We start from the raw sequence: 6790 nt of genomic DNA, 5'->3' as shown, positions 1-6790 counted from the left end.
CCAGCCCCTGGGTCCCCTCAGCCCCAGCCGCCAGATCCAGTGCGTGACCTGGATCCTCCGTGAGGAAGAGGGAAAAACGTAAAACCCCGGTGCCTGCGAAGCCCATGTGGCAGGAAGGAAGCCGAGCAGGGACTGGCGACCCCATCTGTGCCTCGATGGACCCCGGCGCCGACCTCTCCCCCGCGCTCCCTCATCACCATCCTAAAACCCATGCCCGGGGCGGAGGTTTAACGTGTCAGCAGACTCACAGCCCAAGAAGAAGCAGGACCTTTAAAGTCCCATCTCTACGTGCTTACCTGTCCCTGCCTTCCCTCTTGACCCTCCCTGACCTCTCCTCGGGGACATGCTGACCTGTCCCTGCCTTCCCCCCGCCCCCCAAACCCCCCTGACTCCTCGGGGCCCCAGTAAATCCCTGCCTGGAACAGCCATCAGCCTCTCGTCACTTCTGCACTGTTGGGTCACAGAGTCACTTCTCAGGTTAACACAGGGACCTTTGTGATACGACACCAGCTTTGGCCCCTGTCCCGCCCCCTCCCCTGACCACGTTTATTGTCACTCCAGTGAGGCGCATTGTTCTTTCACATGGAACCACTGCTGGGATGTCCCTGCTCCCTGGAACAGCCCCCCGCCCCCCCCCCCCCCAGGGCCGAAAGTGCCTCTTCCCGAGCAGCCCCGCCCAATCCCTCCCTCTGGGTTCTGCACAAACTGCTTTGTGCCCACCTGGACTGTGGCGCCCACACCAGATCAGCCCTAAGTGCCGGATGCGAGTTCTCGTGTTAATTCAACACACGCTTCGTGAGCCCTGCCTCACGTCTGCTGGCTTTCGGGTGCCTCCTTGATTCTTAGCTCACGAAGAACTTCGATGCCGAAGTAACGAGCAGACCTTTCAACCCTTGCTTCCAGCTTAGATTTGCTTCTTAAACATGGACTCACTTGCTTCCACTACCATCATACGCTCTGCAGGGCACAGGTTTGGAGTATCTGTGCTTTAACACAAAACGTCACGGCTTTGCCATTCTGCCCGGTGGCCTGGGTTGGGCATGCAGAGGAAGGTGAACTATAGACATTATCTTACTAAAACATCGAAACTGAGGAATAGAGTATCTTCCTTTTATATTTGAGAAAACTGAGGCCCAGAGAGGTTAAGCAACTTGCCCTTGGTCACACAGCTAACAAGTGACATCTGGGGATTCGAACCAAGACTGGCTTAAGTCTAAAGCCTCTGTCCTCCTACATCCTACCGGCTGCTTTGTTAGGAAGTGGAATTCTGTGTCGTGTCTCCTGGGTCTGTAAGAGGTTCTGCCTCCGTTAGCTAGTCTGACTCGAAACAACGATAATCTTTTTAAAATAATGGACAACGTTTCTTTGAATTCAAGCAACTAGCATCAGAAGCCTCTAGGCGCTAGCCACTTGTGAACTCTCCAGTTGTGAAAAACAACCGCCTGTTGAAATGACTGTCGGGTTGCAGGTCAAGGTCTGTGGAGCAAGATGTAGCCACAGAGGTAAAAACAAATGCGTGATTTAGCGATTTCCTACGGAAACTTTTGAATACATATGGAAGAACAGTACTTGGTTAAACCATAAGCAGCTGCTGTTTTGCAGATCAAACACAGCAACGTCCCGTCACCTGGTCCAAACACAGCAATGTCACCTGGTCCAGACAGGGTGACTCCCCACACACCCCCACCCAGCTTCTCCGCTGATGAGCTCGTGGCCAGTCTCATTCCATCTGTCCGTCCCTCAAGACTGCCCGCCACGGATTACTGGGAAATGAACCTGAGACGATGTATCATTTAATCCATATGTATTTCAGTTCAGTGATTTTTAAATGGCTACCGTGGGGGCGAAGAAATAGCTACCCTGTTGTCCAGCCTCACGAGTCAAAGATTTAAGGAAATGGGTGAATGTTTAACCCCAGGGACAGTCAGGAATGTGCCCACCTATCCTCCGCAGAAGCAGAAGTGGTTTCTAGATTCCGGAGAACAGTGGACGTGTCTTCTGGGGCTGCCCACCGAGGGGCTGAGCTCACGCGGCACGCTGCCGTTGGCACCATTTGGATTTCGTTGGCGAAAATACTACCTGCCGTTGGTTTTCAGAACTTCTGGGTTGTGAGTCGCCTGTCGGTGTGTCCCCTCCATGATACGTGTTGACTCGGGGTCCCCGGGTAGGGCGTGGGGGGCCCTGCTCACTCGGTCTCCCCCGGGAGGACCCGTAAAACCCCACCTTGCAGTTAAAGGTGGGGAACCCAGGAACGAACTGCCCAAAAACACCGTCAGTGGGGCCCAGGGGTGGGGCCCAGGTGCTTGTCCTACGACCGCAAACGCTAGCCAGCCTTGAGATGGGGAGATGATGGCATGGACTGATGTGAGACCGCCTTCCCCCCCCCCCCCACCCCTGCAGCACATGGGCAGGGGCAGAGCAGACCGCGGGCGGGGCCCCTCCTCCTGGGCAGAGCCGGCTGGCCTATCCTCTGATAACGGGAACAAAGGCAGAAGGAAATGGCAGAAAAAATTAAGTTTCCTTATGACCTGCAGCCCATTGAGGGACATCTGAAGCTGGCAGAGGAAAACATTTCTCCAGGAACTCCCTACCTTAACGCCTTAACGTCTTAACGTTAATGCTTTGTTAGAGAAAAACAACCTTAGCTTGACAATAGCCAGGCCTCCAGGATCCTGGGAGTTTCACATAGGAAAGTCCTTTTGGAAACCTCTGTCCTTACCTCCCCCAACTCTATAACCAGTCATTCCCCACGACCCCAGGGCGGCCCTTTCTACCCCCGGATCCTGTCCCCGTCCTTTAATGAAACCACCTTTTTGCACTGAAGACCTCTCAAGAATTCTTTCTTGGCTGCCGGGTCTGAACCCCAACCCTTCAGACCCCACGTGCTCCATGGAGGGTGCCCGGCGGCGCCCAGGCCTCGCGTCCAGGCTCCGGGCAGTAAGAGCGGCTACACCAGCATGGGACGCACCCCCATCTGAGCCTACACGGAGGGCCCGGGGTTTCCATTCACCGCTTCCTGAAGGGTTCCCACCGGCGGGCCAGGTCTCGCGGAAGTTCTTCCGGGCTGGGACTTGCCCCTCCTAAGTCTTCTGCGACCCCATCGACCCCGAAGGCTCTGATAGTTTCTCCTGAGCCCAGTGGCAAGCACTCTTCCGGGACCGCCCCCCCCAACCTCCAGGGAGGCGAGGTGGGTCCCGGGAAGCAGGGGGTGTCTTGTCTACTTCCGCCCCTTCCACCCTTCAGGAGGGTGTCCGGATGCGCCCCACCAGAATGAGGAGGAACCCCAAGAACAGAAGACGGGGGACAGAGGGAGGAGGCCGGGGGCCCTCGGGGAGGCCGCCTGCCCAGCCTGCAGCCGCTGACAACACGGACCCGCCACGGGGCGTAACCACGGCGCGAACGCCCGCCTCCCACGGTCCTTTGAACATGAAGACTGCCTGGCCCACTTCCCTCAGCACGTGTTCTTCTGTCCCTTCCCCGGAGAGCTGGTCACCTCGCTTCCCGAGCGCCCGAGCGCTCGGATTCCGCCGTCTGGCAGCCAGCGAGTCTGGAGGCAGGAGGCCCAGAGCGGCGCACTCCCTCCGAGCTTCTGATCAGGTTCCTGCCGGACAGGTGGCACCTCGTTCACACCGCGCCTGCCACCTGCCTCGGTGTCCCCAGGGAGCCCCGGGGAGGCCGAGGGGGATCCAGAGCAGAACCTTCCAGCTACAAAGAAGTAAGTCACGGGGATGTGACGTGCGACATGAGGAATGCCGTCGATACTCCTGTCACGGCATCGTGTGATGGCAGAGGGTGACCACACTGTCGTGCGCCTGAAATATGGATAGAACATCGCACGCCGATTATGCTTTAATGAAAAAATGTTTTCTCGGGGGTGCATGGGTGGCTCAGTCGGTTGAGCGTCAGACTTCAGCTCAGGTCATGATCTCGCGGTCCGTGAGTTCGAGCCCCGCGTCGGGCTCTGGGCTGATGGCTTGGAGCCTGGAGCCTGCTTCCGATTCTGTGTCTCACTCTCTCTCTGCCCCTCCTCTGTTCATGCTCTGTCTCTGTCTCAAAAATAAAAAAACGTTAAAAAAAATTTTTTTTTTTAAAAATGTTTTCTCGTTAAAAAAAAATTTTTGTGGCAGTAATTTGAAGAAATTCCATGAACGAATAGATGAGAAACGTTTTGCAGCAATTGAGAAGGTAGTGTGTTCACAATGCTTTTGATCTCCGCTTCCTCGAAAAGCTCAAGAACACTTTTTCGTGGAGAACTTCACAAAAAGAGAAGAAATACAAGGAAGGGATTGGCACAAAAGGCACGTAATGGTCTCCTCTGGGGGGACGGGCTGGGGTGGGGCGGGCGCCCGGGGTCCTCTGTGGTGCGCGTGTCCTGCTTCGTTCCTGTTGACCCACATTATTGAAATACAACTGTGTACAAAACGCCGTGCCCACTGAATACGGCTGGAGGAGACTGGAGATAAGCGGCCACCTGTGAAGTCGTTATGACATTCCGTGGCATAAACCTGTCACCTCCTCCCGCCCTCATTAATTTTCCTGCTCGTGATAAGAACATGTGACCTTAGATCTACCCGCTTTCTGAGTTTGTAGGCAGACGGCGCGGCGTTGTTAAGCACGGCTCAGGGCACGACACACACAAGGTTCATCTCCTGCGACACGCTTTGTACCCTTGACTGGCGACCCCATCCTTGCTCTGTTGTGACCCTTCAAGTGCCTGGCGGACATTTTACGCTCCTTCCTGTATCTGTGGCATCTTTCACAAAGGAAGCATTTTTAGAGTCGGGGCTGCTTTCGGGCACGACTGAGAGAGTCGCTGAGGGAGACGCGATCTCAGGTTCAAGGTCACAGGGACAGTTACACGGGCCGGGAACCCTCAGCCTCCCTCCAGCCCTGACTCACCACCCAGATGTGCCCGCCTCCGGGGCTGCAGGCGGCCTGCCTGTTCGCGGGGTGAAGCCCGTAGGAGCACCTTCCGATCCAGCAGACTTGTGCCTCGGCACCTGCTCCTGCCCTTGCCCTCCCCGGGCGCCAAGCCGGCAGGTGTTTGCTGAGGTGAAAGGGCGCCTCTGCTTGAGAGTCTGCGGGGTGGCCCGGGCCACCAAGGGCCCAAGGGCAGACAAAGATTTCGTGAATTGGTTCAACAAAAAATGGTCCCTGGCCGCTCCGCTCTGAGCACACCCAGAGTCCCAGTGGGGCCCTCCTGGGGGTGGGGGTCTGGTCAGTGAGCCGGACACACGGGTGCTCACGTGCACACGGGGCACACGGGGCTCAGGGGCTGAGCGTGCCGTTGTGTGCCGACGCATCGGGAATAGCAGACAGGCGGCCGGCAAGGCCCGCGGGGCTCCCCTGCGTGGGATCATGGTGTGGGCCCCTCGCGGCCGCAGCCTTGCAGCCGGGCAGTCCTGTGTCCGTGCGTCTGTCCTGCCCCCTCCGCGAAGACACTCCGGGGCAGTCCTGGCAGCCCGCCGGGTCAGCAGGTGAGGAAAGTGACCCCCGACGGCGCGAGGAGCCGGCCACAGCCAGAGGAGCAGCCGGCCGGCCTCGCGGCTGAAAATCCCTTTCTTTACAGACACAAAGGACGGTCGGGGGCAGTTGGTCGGGGGTTGGGCCGCTGCCTCGCGAGCCGTCCCAAGGCAGAGCGGTGACTCATCCGGGGAGAGAGGACTCGAGTCCTGGAAGCCTGGCCTCAGGTCCACACGATGAGGGGGCGCCCGGCGCCGGGTCCGCTGACCAGCTCGTGATTCGCTCTCGATGCTGATGCTGACCTTCCTGCCGCTACAGGAATCCCTAGAAACTTACAGAAAGGTGGCCGAATCCCACTTCTCCGAGACCAGCACTGTTCACGTGTTTCAAACGTTGTGCCTAAGTTTTCCTCCCGTCAGACGTGCCGGGTGGTTTTGTCCCTGATCAACACTTCCCGTCAAATAGGTCTCGCGTCCCTGACCGGTCACCTGCCTCTGTCCCTACGCTCCCTCCGGGACGCGGGGCCCTTGGGGGACAGATCCCGCAGCTCTGCGGGCCTCCCCACCATCGGGACGTTTCCCTGACGCCCGCCTGGTGCTTCACAGGGCGCGTCGGGCCGGCGCCCGAGTCGCGCTTTCTTTTTCGTCTCCGTGTTGAATTCCCCTCCTCTGCCGTCAGTGAAAACACGCAGGACTTTCCCACACGCACTGTCCATCCAGCCGTGACAGAGGCACGCGCACCAGACGACTGGACGGCAGAAACCGCTGGCCGCGGTGCCGACCACCCGAAAGCCCAAGGCCGAGGAGCAGGCACGGTGGGCTTCACGTCGAGGCTGGAGGCGGCCACCACATCACACCTCACTCCCTGCACCCAGAGCCCCTCGGAAGCCAGTTCGAGGGACAGGGGCGGAGGCTTGACCCGGCTGGTTTTTCGGCAGAAGCCCGCCGGGCTCCCTGGGGAGCGAGTGCCCCGGGCAGGGGAGTCGGCCCCCGCGGCCAGGCGATGGGCTGGTACCTGCAGGGAGCAGGCCCCTGAGCACGACGCTGTGCGCCCAGAGCAGATGAATCAGACCCGAGTTGCATGGGACACGTGTGAGCACGTGCAAACACGGGGAGTTCGCTGCCCAGGGTGGCCATCACAAGGACACCGCGTGGGAAGTGATTGCATCCACCGTGGCCCCGCGTCTGATAAGGCCCCATTCTGAGGTCTGGGGGCTCGGCTTCAGCACGTCTTTCGGGGGAGACAGTTCAACGCACAGCACACGGCCAGGCTCCTCCTGGGACCTTGGACAAGGTGGGGGGGGGTGAGGGGGGGCCGCCAGCGAGTC

The sequence above is a fragment of the Panthera tigris genome, chromosome F3, assembly GCF_018350195.1.
Source record: "Panthera tigris isolate Pti1 chromosome F3, P.tigris_Pti1_mat1.1, whole genome shotgun sequence".
NCBI classification, from domain to species: domain Eukaryota; kingdom Metazoa; phylum Chordata; class Mammalia; order Carnivora; family Felidae; genus Panthera; species Panthera tigris.
The sequence above is the reverse complement of the archived record's forward strand: the minus strand, read 5'-3'. Positions refer to the sequence as shown.